General features: G+C 48.7%; 1 protein-coding gene across 3 annotated transcripts in view; it reads left to right on the top strand.

Annotated features, from left to right (window-relative positions):
- The window catches only part of CDH22 (cadherin 22), a 691,233-nt gene that overhangs the window by 196,480 nt on the left and 474,420 nt on the right, over window positions 1-20,333 (top strand). Inside the window, exon 1 of one of the 3 annotated variants that reach the window (XM_073559370.1) lies at window positions 14,973-15,232. The exons of the other annotated variants lie outside the window; for them this stretch is intronic. The gene's annotated coding sequence lies outside the window, so the exon portion shown is untranslated. Of the gene's footprint in view, window positions 1-14,972; window positions 15,233-20,333 lie in introns of those variants that run through there. 3 annotated transcript variants of the gene reach the window in all.

The following is a 20,333-nucleotide window of genomic DNA, read 5'->3' as shown; positions in this document are numbered from 1 at the left end:
ATTGCTCAAAGTCTCCTCCTGCATCAACGACCGACCATTGTACTCCCGCAAAAAACTCTGCCAAACCATCAAATCCTCCCTATGCTCCTTATTCAACTGAACATAATGGTGCGGAGCTTTCACTCCCGCGTCGCACCAGCCAGGATACGAGAAAAAATGCGACCCATAGGCATGATCCTACAGGCAAAGTTCAATCTCCCCAATAAAGATTGCAACTCCTTCAGGGTCACTTTTCGCAACTTTGCAACCCTATCCACCTCCTGCTTCAACACCAACAGTTTGTCCTCTGGCAAACGACACTCCATCCTTTCTGAATCAATGATGATGCCCAAAAAACTTATAACGGTCTTAGGGCATTCAGTCTTTTCTGATGCCAACGGCACCCCAAAGCGCTCAGCCACCCAAAACATGGCTGCCAATGCGTTCCTACACAACGGTGAGTCCGGGGGACCAATAAAAAGAAAATCATCCAGATAATGAATGATCGATTGTATGCCTGTAATATCCCTCACCACCCATCCCAAAAAAGTACTAAACGTCTCAAACAAAGAACACGAAATCGCACAACCCATCGACAAACACCTATCGAGGTAGAAACTCCCATTCCAAAAACAACCCAAAAGCGGGATACTATCAACATGAACCGGCAGTAACCGAAATGCAGACTCAATGTCTGTCTTTGCTAGCAAAGCCCCCGAACCATACCGACGCACCCAAAGCACCGCCATATCAAAAGAGGTATACTCCACGGAACACAACTCTCTATCAATACCGTCGTTGACTGACAAACCTTTCGGATATGACAAATGCTGAATCAAACGAAACTTGTTAGGCTCCTTCTTCGGAACTACCCCCAAAGGGGAAACAACTACACCCGCTACCGGAGCCTTGGGGAACGGACCAGCCATCCTGCCCAATTCCACTTCTTTTTTTAACTTTGCGTCCACCACCTCTGCATGCATCAATGCCGAACGCAAATTCTTGAATGAGACAGGAACCACATGGCCAGGAGGTGGAATCTTGAAGCCCTCAACAAAACCGTCCCAAATAACCCTTGCCTCCGCCCGAGCTGGGTACCTATTTAGAAAGGGGGCCATCTCTTGAACTCTCACCGGACTCTCCTCCTTGACCGGCACCCACGTTTGGCTTACCCTTACCTTTTTTAAAACATTTAGACGCCCCGTGCAAACTGCCATTGCAGTGTGAGCACACGTGCGTAAACTTGCAACTGTTCCCGTACTTACATTGCCCATCATTAAATTGCCAGCAAGTACCCGACTTTTCTCTTCCCTGGGTTGCCTGACCACCGCTTCCGTGACCTGCTTGCTGACTACCGCCCCCCCCGCTCCCGTGAAAGGACTGGCCATACCTCACCGGAGCCATCACCTTCAGCCACAGCCCGATATCCTTCTGATCCCACTTTATCTCTGGCCTTACCGCCTTCCTCTGTCTAAACTGCTCGTCATACCGCAGCCACGCCTGCCCCCCATAAACACGATGCGCCTCCCCAATAGCATCTAAATAACAAAACAAACCAGAACAATTGTCCGGAGACTTCTCACCTATGACACTAGCCAAAATAGCAAATGCCTGCATCCAGTTCACAAAAGTCTGCGGAATCAGTCACCACCTCCTCTTTTCCTCCTCTTCCTTTTTACTATTGTCCTTCTTCCCCTTATCCAGGTTAAATTTTTCCAACGGAAGAAGGGAAAATATCTCCACGTACTCATCCCGCCAGATCTTTTCTTTTACTTCTTTTTTTAAATGGGCGCCCAAAGGCCCCTCAAAACACACATAAACCTCCCCTTTTGCCCTATCGTCCAATTTAATTTTATCACCCTTATCTGTCTCTGTCTGCACCGATACAGATACCCCCACCAATGACCCCGCATCGCATTCGACCGAGCGCAGCACCTCACCTACTGGCTGGGTCCCGGAACCCCGACCCACTAACCATGCCCCCGCTGGGGATGGAGCTGCTTCCCCAACTACACCCCCCTCCAATCTCCTCAAAAATAGTGACATATTATCCAAAATATCCCTCAACCCGGGCACCTCAGCCCTGGTAATCCCGCTAAGCCCCCCTAGCTCCCTAGCATCTCCCCTCCTACCCCCAACATCCTGCAATACAGCCCCTGCGGGCGACACACAAGACATAGAGCCATACTCACGTAGCTGCGCGGGTGCTGTGTCCCCGCCAGCTGGATATCCGGAATCCTGACGTCCTCCGTGATCCCGATGGGCGCTTCGCTGCTCAAGGCCCGTGCCCCTGGCCTCCTCGTCACCAGGGGGGACCCAAGCTCGCGAAACCCGGTGCTCACTTGAACTCCCGCCAGAGCAGGACCTGCGACGGTCCCTGAACCCGGACCAGCCTGACCGGCCCGCACCATCCTCCGGCCGACGGCCGGGCATCATCTCTTGACTGCCCGCCGCAACCTCTGTACCCCACGATGTGCTGGGACCAGGCAGAGCATCCTCGATGTAACCCCCCCTGCCCGCCGCTCTCTCCGACCTCTGCGCTGCGTAAGGGCCGGGCAAGGAGTCCTCTCGCTGCTCCCTCCCGCCCGCTGATCCCTCTTCAAAGGATGATGTACTGGGGCCAGGCAGGGCGTCCTCACCATGCCCCCCCTGCCCGTCGCACTCACCCGTCTGGCTCTCCGACTGCCAGGCACCCCGCGACGATCCTCTTCACCTGGGGCACCTGCCGCTTCACCCACCGCTGAGCTTTCTGGCGCCGCCCGCTGTAGTCCTCCCCGATGTGACAGGGAAATGCCTCGGCCTGCTTCTTCTCCCTGGAGCCGGCCAGACGCTGCTGCACCCCGCGATACTTTGGCTCCCGCCTGCGACGTCACATTCTCCCTCGCCTCCTTGTCCTGGGCGGCTCCCGGATCTCTGCTGCGAGCGCTGACAGGCCGGCTGGGCGGATTCCTGCCGGTACGGGCACTGAGGTGGGGAGCGGTAGTGCCGCCCGCAGGGTCCCTGGAGGGGCTCCGCAGCCGTCGCCTGGTGCGCGCTGTCACTTCCGGTGACAGCCTTTCAGGGGGCCGGGTACGTCTTCCTCGCTTGCTGGTGCATGGGGGATCTGCCGCCTTGAGGAGGGAGGACAGCCAACCTCCCCTCCTGGAACGAGCAGCATCCTGAAGCCTAGAAAAAAGCTGCTCCACGGTCTCCATCTTCTTGACAACTTGACAGGTGGGTCTTCTCTCCTCTGCTGATGATGAAGTGTAGCTTCTTCCCGCACTTTTTCCACACCAGGCTGCCCCCCCCCCACCCCGAACCCCTCCCCTGCCCCCTTCCAGCCAATCATTTTGAAACTGCCAACAAATTCAAAACATGCCCGCCAATTGCAGTCATGGGGGGCTTCCTCTAGGCTGTGCCCTCCCCCGCCCCCTTCTTTATGAGCTGGCGAATTCACCTGACTGCAGCATGCATATATATTAATACCGAAACATCAAATTTAATTTTTGCCTGAATAATCCCTTTAAATGTTTGACTTTATGTTAAAAAGTTCATCTATAAATGTATAAAATTAAATGGTGCAATGTTTATTTGTTTTTTTTTACTTTTTAACTGAACCATTGGGAGCTGCCATTCTTAGTTGCTGCTGTGTATCACAGCATAAACTTCCCAAAAATATGGCAGTCCCAGGCCATAAGAGATTATGGTCAGTGTTCAGCAGCTCTCAGCCAAAAATATATTAGTAGACAGATACACAATACACTTCAGGGCTCCGCGTGACGAAATGTCCATGGAGGAGAAAGCTGCTGCTAGACATCTCAGGCAGCGACATAGTCACACTGAAAACAAAGGCATCATCGATAATACAGTATTCCAGCTTGCTGGTCCTTCTCTCCCAACAACATCATCTGCTGGGGGCGAGTCAGCAGCCCCCATACACATCAGGTGGCATGCTAGTCCCAATTAAAAATGGCAGCTTTGGGCAATTTTCATCTAATGTGTATGCATGCCTCTAGTGTAGCTGTGGTGTGGAAAGGATGTTTAGTAGTGATGAGCAAATGTGCTTGGATAAGGTGTTAACCGAGTGTCTTCGGTGCTCTCGAAAAATACGTTTCAGCCCTCACGGCTGTTAGGGTGTGTGCACACGCTGCGGATTCTGCTGCGGATCCGCAGCGGTTTTGGTCCTGCGGATCCGCAGCAGTTTCTGCTTCGGTGTACAGTACCATAATATCCTATGGGAAATGGAAACCGCAGTGCAGACGGTGCGGATTTTTCAGCGCAGATTTGCTGTGGTTTCAAATCCGCAGAAAGAATTGACATGTCAATTCTTTCTGCTGATTCCGCTGCGGTTTACCATTGTAAATCACCATTGTAGAGGTGATAAACCGCAGGCTAATCCGCAGATAAACCGCAGGTCTTTTGACCTGCGGATTTACCTGCAGATTTTACAAAATCCGCGCGGAAAAATACGCAGAGCTTTCCCCAGCGTGTGCACGTACCCTTAGACAGCTGCAAACACATGCAGTGATTGCCTGTTTGTTATATAATTCCTGTGTAAGGAGAAGACCCGGACCAGGCCTACCTACTCCTTAACTGATTAACTGATCCGTAACTGTCAGGGCTGTCACCCAGGTTTCTCGGGGGAAAGCTTAAAGCCCCGGACCGACCTCTGCCTCATTTAGTTGCCGTGGGAATGTGCATGGCGCAGGAGGGCAGTGTCAGGGCAAAAACCAGCAGAGGCTAAAAGCTGTTAACAGAGACTGCCGATAACGACGTACCTGGTCCCCGCTGACATCGCTGACCGTGAGTGACAGGACGCCCAGTCAGGACATAAGCCTGCGCACGCACCGACGGGGGAATTGGGACACCCGCTGTGAGGGGTTTCCCTTTGTACCTGAATCGAGTTACTCATTGTCCCTGTACCCTGACAGGGGGAAAGACTGTGCTCTGTCCGGCTCATCGTTTCCTGACACATTGATCACCAACTGGACCACAAGGAATCACCTCCACCGCCAGGATCCAGGATGCCATCTTTTCCAGGACCATACCAGACCCCTTACGCGCCACTGCTTTGGTGCTGACGTCCATATCCTGAACTAACCGCATTCTGAAGTTGTCAGACTGATATGTTTGCTATCTTTGAACTTCCTACCTTATGCCTCACACCCGCTTCCCCTGAGTTACGTCCCCTGTGTTCCTTTAGGGCAGTTTCACACGTCCAGATAATTCCGGTACCGAAGCTATCCGTGTCCGTGTGCATACGGAGGTCATCCGTGTGACATCCGTGTGCTATCTGTATGTCCGTGTGTACCATCCGTGTGCTGTCCGTTTGTCCGTGTTTTTGAAAATATATTTTTAATGTTAACCCTTTGACTTTTAAAAATGCACACGGATCACACATGGACAGCATCCGTGTGCGGTACGTGTTTACACGGACACATTAACTTGTATGGGTCCGTGTGATCCGTGCTGTTGCACAAAAACAGACATTTCAGCATGTTTTGCACACGGACACACGGTCCGTGAAAACATGCTGACATCTGCATAGACACATTCCTGAGAATGTGTCTACGTGTGTCAGTGTCTCCGGCACGTGAGAAAACGGTCACTACTAGAGTTGAGCGAAACGGGTCGAACAATTTCAAAAGTCGCCGACTTTTGGCAAAGTCGGGTTTCATGAAACGAAACCCGACCCTAGGATGAGGTCGGCCACGAGGTCGGTGACTTACGCGTCAAAGTCGCGTTTCAAAAGTTTGTTTAGCGCTCTTTTTCAGCCAATCAGGATCCACGGACACTGTGGGCAACGTGATGACATAGGCAGGGGTCGCCACCATCTTTCAGAAGGGCATGCAATTGATTGGCTTGCTTTGGTGGGCGTCACAGGGGTTATAAAAGGGCATGCACGCCGACCGCCATCTTACTTCTGCCGATCTTAGCATAGGGAGAGGTTGCTGATTCTGTAGGGAGAGCGTTAGGCAGGGAAGAAGACAAAAAAACTGCTTCTGCTGCTAGCGATTTTGCCTGTGCAACACACCAGTCACTGTGTGTGCAGTGCAAGGGGAGGCTATATTGTGGTGGATCAGCGGTGTTGGTTGTTAGGCTGCCTTCTAAGGCTTCCTGACATTCCTGCATTGCTGTTTCCCCACTGCTCTGCAAACTGCTTTTTTAAAAGCAATCCCAATTTTTTTTTTGTCCTGCTAAGGTACTGAGCGTGCATTTATTCACACCATACAGCGGTGTACGCTCCTCACACAGTACCGTGTAACGGCTTTTATCACAGCCACAGTGAAGCTATCTGTGTGTCACTGTGGAAGGATAAGTGGAGGACTTGTTCCGTTCTTACAGACCTACACTCTAGGGAGAGTCCTATTCTGCCCAATTCTACAATTCACTTTTTTCACACCTGTGCCATCGAGCCTGTGACATAGCGCTCTGATATTCATTGGGCCTCACACAATCTAAAAGTGTACAGTGTCCACAAGTGTCTGCAGAAATTCAAAATCTCCCTTATCCTGTAGTCACTTTTTTCACACCTGTGCCATCGAGCCTGTGACATAGCGCTGTGATATTCAGTGGGCCTCACACAATCCAAGTGTCGAGTGTCCACAAGTGTCTGCAGAAATTCAAAATCTCCCAGAAATTCAAAATCTCCCTTATCCTGTAGTCACTTTTTTCACACCTGTGCCATCGAGCCTGTGACATAGCGCTGTGATATTCAGTGGGCCTCACACAATCCAAGTGTCCAGTATCCACAAGTGTCTGCAGAAATTCAAAATCTCCCTTATCCTGTAGTCACTTTTTTCACACCTGTGCCATCGAGCCTGTGACATAGCACTGTGATATTCAGTGGGCCTCACACAATCCAAGTGTCCAGTGTCCACAAGTGTCTGCAGAAATTCAAAATCTCCCTTATCCTGTAGTCACTTTTTTCACACCTGTGCCATCGAGCCTGTGACATAGCACTGTGATATTCAGTGGGCCTCACACAATCCAAGTGTCCAGTGTCCACAAGTGTCTGCAGAAATTCAAAATCTCCCAGAAATTCAAAATCTCCCTTATCCTGTAGTCACTTTTTTCACACCTGTGCCATCGAGCCTGTGACATAGCGCTGTGATATTCAGTGGGCCTCACACAATCCAAGTGTCCAGTGTCCACATGTGTCTGCAGAAATTCAAAATCTCCCAGAAATTCAAAATCTCCCTTATCCTGTAGTCACTTTTTTCACACCTGTGCCATCGAGCCTGTGACATAGCGCTGTGATATTCAGTGGGCCTCACACAATCCAAGTGTCCAGTGTCCACAAGTGTCTGCAGAAAATCTAAATCTCCCCTGTCCTATAGACACCTTGTACCTTGTTTTACATTACTATATAGTTTGTAGGATTTTGTCTACATGTCTACCAAAAATGAGGAAGGCTGGTGGAAGAGGCCGTGGAATTGGGCGGGGGTTGGCAGCTGGTAATGATGGTGTTGGTGGTGGATCTGATGGTAGTGGCAAAAGCAAAATAGGACCGAATGCAGGAGGTGTTGAGCCTGCGTCATCGTCTGGCTCCATAAGGCTTCGAAGGCTTAGTTTTCTAGGAGTTGGCAAACCGCTTTTAACGCCAGAGCATCAGGAAAAAGTTTTGTCTTACATTGCTGACTCAGCCTCCAGCTCTATCGCCTCCTCTTCTGAAGTTGTAAAAAGTAAAAGCACTGAGTCGTCATTGGAGGCTCATGTTCATGAACCACACCTTTCCTTGTGTCCTTCACCACAACCAAGATTGAAGGATGACGCAGATCATACTACTGATTACTCCATGGAGCTGTTTTCACATACCATGCCTGGATTATCAAGTGAAATGGTGAATTACCCAGGCCAAGATGAACCTGACATGGAGTGCACTGATGCACAGTCGCTGATAGATGATTCTGCTGGTACATTCACTCAGAGCACTACATTGTCCTCGCAGTGTACAGAGCCAGATTCTGACCCTGATGAGACTCAGGTGCCCCTTCCCGCACACTATACCACCATACACGGTGACACAGAGGAAGGTGCACATGACATTGAAGAGGAGGTGATGGATGACCCAGTTGTTGACCCAGATTGGCATCCATTGGGGGAAGAGGGTGCTGCTTCCAATAGCTCAGATGAGGAGCATCCACAGCAGACATCAACATCGCAACAGCTGTTATCTGGCAGGCCCGGAGCACTCCAAAGACAGGTTCCAAAAATCAAAAGAGTTGCTGGACAGCTTGTCCAGAGGGTCAAAACATCACAGCGTGCTAGGCCGCAAAATGTCTGCCAAAGTAGGAAGAGTGCAGTGTGGCACTTTTTTGAACAAAATCCTCATGATCAGGCCAAGGTTATCTGTAAGAAGTGCGCAAAGACCTTTAGCCGAGGGAAAAATTTGAATACCAGTTGCATGCTTAGACATTTAACCAGCATGCACTTGCAAGCGTGGACACAACACCAAACCTTAAGTGCCACATGTGCAACTGATCACAAAGAAGGTAGTCAGCAACGCTACATTGTTTCCCCCACTGTAAGCCCACCGGTTAGCACAGCAGCAAATGTTAAGGTGTCGTTGCAAGGCCACAGCAGTCAGGGAATCCCACTGTTATATCAACGAAATACTGAATCTAGGCCATCAGAAAGAACACCAACTCCATCACCATCATCAACCCTCTCTCAGTCCGCCCTGTCCACCGCTACTTCCACCATATGCAGCTCTCAAGTCCAGCTCACCCTCCCAGACACTATGAGTAGGTCAAGAAAGTACTCAGTCTCTCATCCGCGTACACTGGGTTTGAACGCCCACATTGCCAAACTAATCTCGTTTGAGATGATGCCCTATCGGTTGGTGGAAAGCGCAGCTTTCCGCGAACTCATGGCCTATGCAGTACCACGCTATGACCTACCCAGTCGCCACTTCTTCTCTCACAAAGCCATCCCAGCCCTCCACCATCATGTGAAAGACCGCATTGTCCATGCACTCAAGCAGTCAGTGAGTGGAAAGGTGCACCTCACAACTGATGCATGGTCCAGTCGGCATGGCCAGGGCCGTTACGTGTCCATCACTGCGCACTGGGTTAATGTGGTGGATGCAGGGTCCACAGGGGACAGCGGTGGTGGGACAGTGCTGCCTAGCCCACGGTATAGGAAACAGTTGGCTGTAGGCGTTCCACCCTCCTCCTCCTCCTCCAGAAGCGAAAGCTCGTCCACAGAGCGCAGTCGTACGAGCACTCCATCTGCAGCTGCCACTGTTGCACACGAGGTGTCCCCCTATCGAGCAGCTAGTGGAAAGCGTCAGCAGGCTGTGTTGCAGATGATGTGTTTGGGCGACAGACACACCGCCGAGGTGCTGGCCGAGTACTTGAAGCGACAAACTGAGTCATGGCTGGGCAGTGTACATCTTGAGGCAGGCAAGGTAGTTAGTAATAACGGGCGTAATTTTGTGGCAGCCATAGCCCTTTCAAAACTCAGCCACATACCTTGCTTGGCTCACACCTTGAACCTGGTGGTGCAGTGCTTCCTCAAAAATTATCCGGAGTTAACAGCCCTGCTCCATAAGGTGCGAAGACTGTGCGCGCACATCCGCCGGTCGCCTGTACACTCCGTTCGTATGCAGAAGCTGCAGCGATTGCTCCACCTTCCCAACCACCGCCTCATTATCGACATTGCAACAAGGTGGAACTCCACCCTGCACATGGTGGAGCGGCTGTGCGAGCAGAGGCAGGCCATAATGCATTTGTGGGAGGATACACGGCCAGGCACTTTGAGAGCAGACATGGAGTTGACAGGTGTGCAGTGGTTGAAGCTGAAAGACCTCTGTAAAGTCCTTCAGTGTTTTGAGGAATGCACACGGCTGGTAAGCGCAGACGACGCCATCCTAAGCATGAGCATCCCACTTATGCGTCTGCTCATGCAAACTTTGACGCACCTTAAGGAGCAGGCGTCTGCAGCCAATGTTGATGAGGAGGAAGAGGTGGAGGGAATCCTTGATGACATTCAGCCATTGTCTGCTCAGGGACCTCTCCTGGACGAGTTGGAGGAAGAAGAGGAGGAGGAGGATGATGATGGGGATGATTACTTAGGGGAGGAGGATGCATCTCGTGGGGCAAGTGAAAATGTTGGCGTGGCAAGGTCTGGTACAGGGTTTGTGCGTGACTGGAGGGATGTGGATTTGCCAGAAAGTGCTCCTCCAACCAGCACTCGCAGTGCATCATTGACACTGGGAACATTGGCCCACATGTCAGATTATGCCTTGCGGATCCTAAAAAGGGACCCCCACATTGCCAAAATGATGAACGATGACGACTACTGGTTGGCCAGCATCCTGGATCCACGCTATAAAGGCAAATTACAAAACATCATGCCACAGGAGAACCTTGACCTAATATTGGCTAATAAACAAGCAACTCTGGTAAATCGGTTGCTTGAGGCATTCCCAGCACACAGCAGCGGTGATGGTTCTCACACGAGCCGTACGGGCCGGGGGCAGCTTGGCAGAGGTGTTCATGGTGCACACAGCAGAAGTGGCGTTTGAGACAGGGGTTTCATGACAATGTTGTGGACTGATTTTTCAAGTACCGCTCACACAACTGGTAATACAGCATCAATGGAAAGTGACAGGAGACAGCAGTTGTCAACTATGGTTACAAACTACTTTTCCTCCCATATCGATGTTCTCCCACACAGGTCATTCCCCTTTGACTATTGGGACGCTAAACTGGACACCTGGCCTGAATTGGCACAATATGCCTTACAGGAGCTCGCTTGCCCAGCTGCAAGTGTGCTATCGGAAAGAGTCTTCAGTGCAGCTGGATCAATCCTGACAGAAAAAAGGACCCGTCTGTCAATCCAAAATGTGGATGATCTAACCTTCATTAAAATGAACCATGCATGGGTTTCCAAGGATTTTGTCCCACCTTCCCCTGATGACACATAGGGTGACAGAAAAATGGCTTGCTTTGGTCCACCTCTTCCTGGGACTTGACCTATTTCGCCTTTTGCATCAGCTGAATGTCCAACATCAACATATGCCACTTTCTAAAACTCCCTAACTGTGCTGCCTCCCCCCCATGGCCGGGGTCACCACCTAGCGCACGACACCGTGCGAGTGGCGTTGCCCTGGACAGGTGGGTAGGCCGACTCTTGGGCGAGGGCACTGGCACAGGGTCCCTCATAGTGCAATCAAGTGTCTCTGATGGTGGTGGTGCACACCCGCCGTCAGACACACCGCCGTACTATGAGGGGCCCAGTGCCAGTACCGACGCCCACGAGTGGGCCCCCCTTGCTTGGGCAGGGCCCCAGCATTTGCAATCTTTACCTCTCCCTGCTCCTCCGCTGTGTAGTCTGGGCCGTCAAATCCATACTGTGCCTGACACCGTCTGAGCCTGCCTCCTGATGTATAGACATATCTTTTGAATGTGTACGCTATCCATACATGTTATCCGGGGATACGGTACCCTTTCTCACCTTTGTGCAATCACTTGCAAGCCATACTGGGCCTTACACCGTCTGAGCCTGCCTCCTGATGTATAGACATATCTTTTGAATGTGTACGCTATCCATACATGTTATCCGGGGATACGGTACCCTTTCTCACCTTTGTGCAATCACTTGCAAGCCATACTGTGCCTGACACCGTCTGAGCCTGCCTCCTGATGTATAGACATATCTTTTGAATGTGTACGCTATCCATACATGTTATCCAGGGATACGGTACCCTTTCTCACCTTTGTGCAATCACTTGCAAGCCATACTGGGCCTTACACCGTCTGAGCCTGCCTCCTGATGTATAGACATATCTTTTGAATGTGTACTCTATCCATACATGTTATCCGGGGATACGTTACCCTTTCTCACCTTTGTGCAATCACTTGCAAGCCATACTGGGCCTTACACCATCTGAGCCTGCCTCCTGATGTATAGACATATCTTTTGAATGTGTACGCTATCCATACATGTTATCCGGGGATACGGTACCCTTTCTCACCTTTGTGCAATCACTTGCAAGCCATACTGGGCCTTACACCATCTGAGCCTGCCTCCTGATGTATAGACATATCTTTTGAATGTGTACGCTATCCATACATGTTATCTGGGGATACGGTACTCTTTCTCACCTTTGTGCAATCACGTGCAAGCCATACTGGGCCTAATACCGTCTGAGCCTGCCTCCTGATGTATAGACATATCTTTTGAATGTGTACGCTATCCATACATGTTATCTGGGGATACGGTACCCTTTCTCACCTTTGTGCAATCACGTGCAAGCCATACTGGGCCTAACACCGTCTGAGCCTGCCTCCTGATGTATAGACATATCTTTTGAATGTGTACGCTATCCATACATGTTATCCGGGGATACGGTACCCTTTCTCACCTTTGTGCAATCACGTGTAACCCATACTGGGCGTGAGAACGGCTGGCGAGCTGTTAAGCAAGCTACAGCACCTGTGGTTTGCACACGTAAGTTTTTCATTTTTTTCAGGAATGACGGTTAGGCCTAATTCCGGAACTGCGGTTGACCTGCACTTACTGGGAAATCATTGTTCGCGAGTAATAATTGTAATCAGTGATCCCCATCACTAACGTTGTTCAGCGGGTTATCTGCACCTGTAAGCGACAAACGCTGGCCTTTTCAGTGTAGCACACATGCAGCCACGGACATGTAAGGGCATGACACACCAGTTATTGGCCAATCTCATGTGCCAGAGCCTCACGTGTCCCTCTAGTAAGCCGGACTCGGACCGCGGGGCATGACGGAGTCTCGTTCGTTAACGGAATTAAGCTTGCAATGTGTGCATCTGTTCTGTAGCTGGCATGGTTGAGGTTGCCCGTGTTGAGTCAAATTACGCCGTAGGCTCCACTCCTGGTGGTGCCCTTCTGGACATTCCTTTAAGGTTCAGCTTTGCAACCATACTGCCCACGTAAAACAAACACTTTGCCTTCATGAACGCTGTTTGGAGGGTCATGACTCGTGGGAATAACGCCGCCCAATCAGTTAACCTGCTAGAGAGATCCTTCGTTGCTCCCAAGCATGACATCACACTCCCTAGGAGGAAGGTAATGCCACTGTGGCGACCGTACTCCTGGGGGCGACACAAGTGCACTGATGCCCAGCCACTGCTCGATGAATCTGCTGGTACATTGACCCAGACCACTACATTCCCCTCGCACGCTACCCGGCCTGAATCTGACCCTGATGAAACTCAGGTTACCCTTCCCATATACAGTTCCATCTTACACGGTGACAAAGAGGAAGCTGCAGATGAAAGTGCAGGTTCGGCCCACCCGCCATCAGACACACCACCGTACTATCAGGGGCCCTGTGCCAGTGCTGTCGCCAACGAGTGGGCCCCCCCCGCTTGCTCAGGATCACAGCACTTGCAAGGTTGAAATACTGTGAAGTGAGATGGAAGATGGGGACGACGAGGAGTCCAGACTAGTACAGGGATTCCCTAGCGAGGAGACTTATTTCATTGTTTTCAATGTTGGGACAGCAATTTTTGGGGAGCACTGTACTCTGGAGAATGATAGATGGGGCCCACCATACACTGGAACATTCCAAAGGTGGACATCAGACACTGGAGCAGCATTTACAGGGCCCATTATACACTAGAGCATTAGAAATGGGGCCCATTATGTTTGGAGCATTATTTGGGCCCATAAGACAGTGGAGCTTCATCCGTGGGGACCAACATATACTGTAGCATTATGTGGAGCTCATCATATACTGTTTCAAACATTATATGGGACCAATGATTCTGTATGGAGAAATAGATGGGCCTCGTCATGAGATGTAAAAAGTGAAGTATTTTTCATTGTACTATACCGCTATTTCTCTGCCGTATCGGAGCATGATGAGTTGTGGTATTATGTGTTAAAGGGGCGCTCTTTCGCCCAGGGCACATGAAAACCTGGAGCCAGCCCTACCCCCCCACAACTTCAGCCAAATAACCCCCATTTTTCAGTGCGTAACTTGTATTATGAAGTTAATTAAGGTTGACCAGCTTAAGTAAGAAGAATTGATGCTTTTGGCATTCAAATGAGCAGTGTAGGTGTGTTTCCTGTCCTCCTCTCACTGCCGACTTTTATTCCCCATTGACTTACATTGGGTTTCGTGTTTCGGGACGACCCCGACTTTTCCCTATAATCGGCCGATCTTGCTCGACCCGACTTTTGGAAAAGTCGGGTTTCACGAAACGAAACTCGACCATAAAAAAACAAAAGTCGCTCAACTCTAGTCACTACACGTACCGGACACACTGACGTGTGAAACTGCCCTTATACTGTTTTACTTGTTTTCTCCCTGCGAGGAATATACCTGTTAAATTAAACCCCACGTTAACGTTTGCTCTGCCTACGACCCGTTACTGCATCTTCCTACCTGCTCACACCTGCATGTGTTGCGGCTGTTGAACAAGTGCAACACATGCAGCCGTGAGGACGTGAACATATTATTCAAGCATGCCAAAGACACTCGGTTGGCACCCGTGCATGCTCAGATAACACCTTATCCAAGCACATTCACTCATCACTAATGTTTAGCCCATAAACTGTTTGCTTGGTGTCTGCTATATCTGCATGTGGACAAAATTGTAATTTTAAAGGGAATTTGGAAGGAGATACATGCTGCCCAAACTATCAATAGGTCATTTTCTGACGTTACTTACATCCATATACATACTATAAAACAAATCTCGCAACTGCTTTTCACAGTTCTGAGCAGCTAGTCATGCTAAAAGCCCGCTTCATTAACCATATAAAGAACATAACATCTAAAAAATACATTTTGAAAACAAAAGACAATGCATAATTTATTCAGTAATATGTGCCTTTTATTTTGGACAACTTTCCTTTCTTGCACAATTTTCTTATCATTCTTGTTTTGAGTAGAAGAGACCACAAACAAGTTTTTAAATGGATCCTTGGGCCTTAAGAGATAGAACGCCCAGTGACCAAATAGTGGTCACCTAGAGAGGACATCAGGTGCTGGACGGGAAGTCATTATATAAAAACCCTTGTTAGTAATTCCGAGCAGTTCAATCTCTCAAATCCAATTACCACATAGCAATGAACCTAATAAAGTCAAACAGTATATGTCTGGAGAGGTGCGGCACAGACATAATGATAATAAATGACAAGCCGGCTGACAATCATTATTTCTATGGTACTTAAATAATCAGTTCAGACTAATGGAAATTTATTTCATCACTCAGACCTACTTTAAACTTTTCTCTGAATGTTCACCATAAACTCAAGGATCGTAACATTTAATCAGGTGAGCAAATAAATAGCATCCATTAACCATGGCAATATTTGGGCAAGCACGGTGGCTCAGTGGTTACCACTGCTGCCTTGAACTTTGGGATCCTGGGTTCAAATCCCACCTAGGACAGCATCTGCAAGGCATTTGTATGTTCACCCCATGTTTGTGTGGTTTCCGCCCACACTCCAAACACATACTGATAGGGAATTCAGATTGTGAGCACCAATGTGGTCATTTGTCCAGCAGCTATCTTAAGCCCCCGCTACACACTGCAATATCGCTGTAAAGTCACCAATTTTGTGAAATAGCAGCGATATCGCTACATGTGATACTTACCTCCGACCGGCTCCCCCGCTGGTTGCGCGAGAAGGTCCTGGATCATTTCTCGTTATCAGCTTCCTGCTGTGATGACGAGCGACGCGTGGATGCGGGCGGGAGGACGTCAGGATCGCCGCGTCTGACAGGTAAGTAGCGACCCCGGACCCCCTGCTATGTCGCTGGTGAGATCTGCCTGTGTGGCAGCTCACTTAGGCTGCATCCACACATTGTGTTTTTGCTGCGGTGTTTTTTTTAACCTGCTCTCTTGACAGTTGACAGTAAATAAGCTGCTTACAAAAAGTAGGTTTTTCTGCGTTTTTTTGCGTATTTGCTGCATTTTTTGCTGTGTTCTTATTAGGTACTTTTGTCTCTTGTGCATGCTGATAAAATTTAGAGCATAAAAAAAGCATGATGCAACTTCCTGAGGTTTTTGTTCCAAAAACGCTGCAAAACAATTTTTGCTGTGTTTTTGCATTTACTCGTTGCTTTCTATGGGTGTAAAAATGTTGCAAAAATGCTGAAAGAAGTGACATGCTACAGTTTTCCAATTCAGTCAGAAAAAAAACAATGTGTGTGCATGAGATTTGTAAAATCTCATAGCTTTAGATGGAACTGTAAAACGCAGGTTAAAATTTGCATAAAAAAACGCAACGTGTGAACACAGCCTAAGCCATGTATTCCATACATAGGAGCACCTACTTGGCCGAGCGCTCCTGTGTTGATTATGAGAAAGCAGCTGCCGGACATGCCTGTCTGCAGCACATCTCAGGGAGAACAAAAGTATGAGTCTCAACTGAACGCGTATCCGTATTTTACCTCAGTATGTGTAAACCAAAACCAGGAGTGGGTGATAAATACAGAAGTGGTGACGTGTTTCTATTAGGCCATGTGCACACATTCAGTATTTGGTCAGTATTTTACCTCAGTATCTGTAAGCCAAAACCAGGAGTGGGTGATAAATACAGAAGTGGTGACGTGTTTCTATTAGGCCATGTGCACATGCTCAGTATTTGGTCAGTATTTTATCTCAGTATCTGTAAGCCAAAACCAGGAGTGGGTGATAAATCCAGAAGTGGTGACATGTTTCTATTAGGCCATGTGCACACGTTCAGTATTTGATCAGTATTTTATCTCAGTATCTGTAAGCCAAAACCAGGAGTGGGTGATAAATCCAGAAGTGGTGACGTGTTTCTATTAGGCCATGTGCACATGCTCAGTATTTGGTCAGTATTTTACCTCAGTATTTGTAAGCCAAAACCAGGAGTGGGTGATAAATACAGAAGTGGTGACGTGTTTCTATTAGGCCATGTGCACACTGTTCAGTATTTGATCAGTATTTTATCTCAGTATCTGTAAGCCAAAACCAGGAGTGGGTGATAAATCCAGAAGTGGTGACATGTTTCTATTAGGCCATGTGCACACATTCAGTATTTGGTCAGTATTTTACCTCAGTATTTGTAAGCCAAAACCAGGAGTGGGTGATAAATACAGAAGTGGTGACGTGTTTCTATTAGGCCATGTGCAGAGTGTTCAGTATTTGGTCAGTATTTTACCTCAGTATTTGTAAGCCAAAACCAGGAGTGGGTGATAAATACAGAAGTGGTGACGTGTTTCTATTAGGCCATGTGCACACATTCAGTATTTGGTCAGTATTTTATCTCAGTATCTGTAAGCCAAAACCAGGAGTGGGTGATAAATACAGAAGTGGGGACGTGTTTCTATTAGGCCATGTGCACACATTCAGTATTTGGACAGTATTTTATCTCCGTATTTGTAAGCCAAAACCAGGAGTGGGTGATAAACGCAGAAGGGGTGCAAATGTTTCTATAAGGCTGGAGTCACACTGGCGTATTTCTTGTGTGAGAATCCCATCGCAATGCACGGACTGGCCGGCACCTCTCCTGACCTAAGCAAGACAGCATGATGGATTACTATGCAGCTGTCAAGCTCAGGTCAGGAGAGCCGACAGCCAGTACGAGGTTTACCATGCAATTCTCACATGAGAAATACAGCAGTGTGTCTCTGCCCTTATACTTTTCCTCTGACTGTTCCACTCCTGGTTTTGGCTTACAAATACTGAGGTAAAAAATTCACCAATTACTCAATGTGTGCATGTGGCCTAACTGTAGGAATTGTTTTCATTGGATAACATTACTGTGCACATGAAAAAAAATTCAAAACCCTGTTAAATGCTTCTGGCAATTCCTAATCATTCTGTACAAATGGAAATAAATATGATCAGAGCATTACAGTTTGAACCCAGCTGCAGACAAAAGCCAAAACTGGTCTTTTGTCCCAAGTCATTGTGCTCCACTGCCCAAAATATTTGTATTAACTGAACAGTGGTGTTCCCAAATTCCTATGGATTTCTCTACAAGGCTTCATGAGTTAGTGGACTCCATACAAGAGAGGCTGCTTCTACTGCCAGTGTATATATGTGTAAGGCCGGGGTCACACTAGAGAGGAATACGGACGAGTGAGAGGCGTAAAAAGCACGCATTACACACGGACAAATGATTCTCTATGGGCAGCTCCCAACAGCCGTATAATTCTCGCCCGTATTCTACGGTCCGTGCCAATCCAGCATGCTGCAATTGTCAGCGTACTACGCCCGTAGTACGCCAATGCAAGTCTATGGGTGCGCAAAAAATACGGATTACACACGGACCACACGTGTGACTTGCGACAAATACGCAGGTCTTTTGGCAGGTGACAGGAAATGGGCCAATCCATCATCAGGAAGCTTAGACATGCAAATGAGCTCAAAAAGCGCTCCAGACATCCAGGAAGTACGCCTCCACGGAGTCCTGCAGCGTCATAGCGCCATATTTCCTCAATGTGGAGATGCCAATTGTACTAGTGCAGGAGCGACCGGAAATCTGGGACCAACGTGATGCCCATTATGCCAACCTGGCAAGAAAGGAGGCGCATATGTCGCCAGATGTTCCACGATTTTGGTGATCGGCCATGTGAAGAGCAGCAGCAACTGAGTAAGTACAACCCAATAACTGTTTAAAATTACCTCACATCAAAAAAAAAAAAAGCATATAGAATCAGCCCCCCCACTTCCTGTGCTTGTACTTTTTTCATCATGAGGTGGGTAGATTTTGATGTGACCCATGGTTTTACACTGCCATCATTTGGCCCAGGCCACAAGCTCCTCATCCTCCTAGCCTACCAAGTTAGTAAGTGTAGTTAGTTGATACATGAGCTACTGTGACCCTGTGTATCTGGCCTGGATGCCCCAATTATATATGCCTCCCTGGGTAGAAAGCACACCCCAGAAGGCCACATGCCTAGGCTACTGGTAGCAAATTTGACATATCAAATATGTGAAATTGAGAAAATTTCCTGTCACATTGCAGTGGAAGATGTGATGAGCCGCTGGCGCAGCATCCGCGACCAATACAGGTGGGAATGTCAGCAGCGGTCCAGGAATGGTGATGCGGGCCACCTAAAAAGGAAATACATCCATTATGACCGCCTCTCCTTCCTCGCCCCTATTCTTGATCTGAGACCGTAAGTAGATACCTCACACCACATTACACAGATACTTTACAAGGCCAAAAATTGATTTATTTTTGGCTCTGTTCTATTTCATAACAGAACTCAGTCCAACCTTACGGAGAGAGGAACTGGCTCAGATACAGAGCCCATCATTGATCCTGTAGGGGATGAGGTGGCTGGCCCATCTTCTCCCCCTACAAGAAGCATGGGTGAAGCATCCTCTCAGGAAAACCCAGTGCCTGCGCAACAAACCCCACCACCAGGACAACATCCACAACCAGGACCGTCTGCTGCTGCACCATCAGCCATACAGGAGGAGCAGGGCAACATGAGCAGCAGCCCAACTGCCCAGATCCGGGGCTCCCCACAGCCTGCTGGACCATCCCGGCAAGGAAGAAGAAGGCGCCAGATCCCTGCCCAAGATACACGTACAAATGTGGATACTGGAGTCCTCAACTATTTGGCTAGAGTCAATAATGATGATGGCGAGGTGGCATACTCGCACAGCCTGGCCCTTTATCTTCGTGCCCTTTCCCGTGAGGTGAGGCTCCGTATTCGAGGATGTTTTCAGATCCTGCTTGATGCTTGCACACACCCCAATACCCCATATGAATTATTTGAATATCTGGAGAAATGGCAGCTTTCACCCAGAAATCTAATGCGCCTTAGACCACTCACACACATGCTTGCTCAAGCAGGCTCTGAGGATCCTCAAATACGTGGGCCTACACCTCACCCCCTTCCTCTCCCTACCCAACTTTCCCAACAGCAGCCACATATGTCTGGCTCTAGCCACCCTCACCAATATGGCCACTTGTTCCCACCCAGTGTTGGAGGCTGGTCCCAACCTGGATGGGGACAACATGGATATATTGGTGGGTATGAGACACGGGCCTACCAGACCCAACAAGATGCCCCTCTTCATTTTCACTCTGGCCAGTACCCACAACAATCCCAGGAGGCAGTACACTACCCACATCATGGGCAACAGTATGCCCCCACACAGGACGATGTTGGGCTAAGTAGCCAGCAGCAACCACAGGCTGGTCTTCCGCCTTCTGCTTCCCCAACTTACCAAAATTTATAATGTAGCCATTTTGGTATTGCATAATGTTGTTTTGTTTTTTTTCTATGTGTGAAAATGTTATTTGGAAAAAATGTTCACAACTGCAAAAAGGCCAATTTGGCCCATTGTCACAGTTCTCATATGGCAATAATATGTTTTGCTTTAAGAAAACAAAAAGAAAAGGCAAAAGTAAATATTTGTCTACTACATTTTACGCCTCTG

The sequence above is a fragment of the Dendrobates tinctorius genome, unplaced genomic scaffold (genome assembly GCF_039654945.1).
Source record: "Dendrobates tinctorius isolate UK_male_01 unplaced genomic scaffold, ASM3965494v1 ptg000270l, whole genome shotgun sequence".
NCBI classification, from domain to species: Eukaryota; Metazoa; Chordata; class Amphibia; order Anura; family Dendrobatidae; genus Dendrobates; species Dendrobates tinctorius.
Note: the sequence above shows the minus strand (reverse complement) of the source record. Positions and strands in the feature narration are given on the sequence as shown.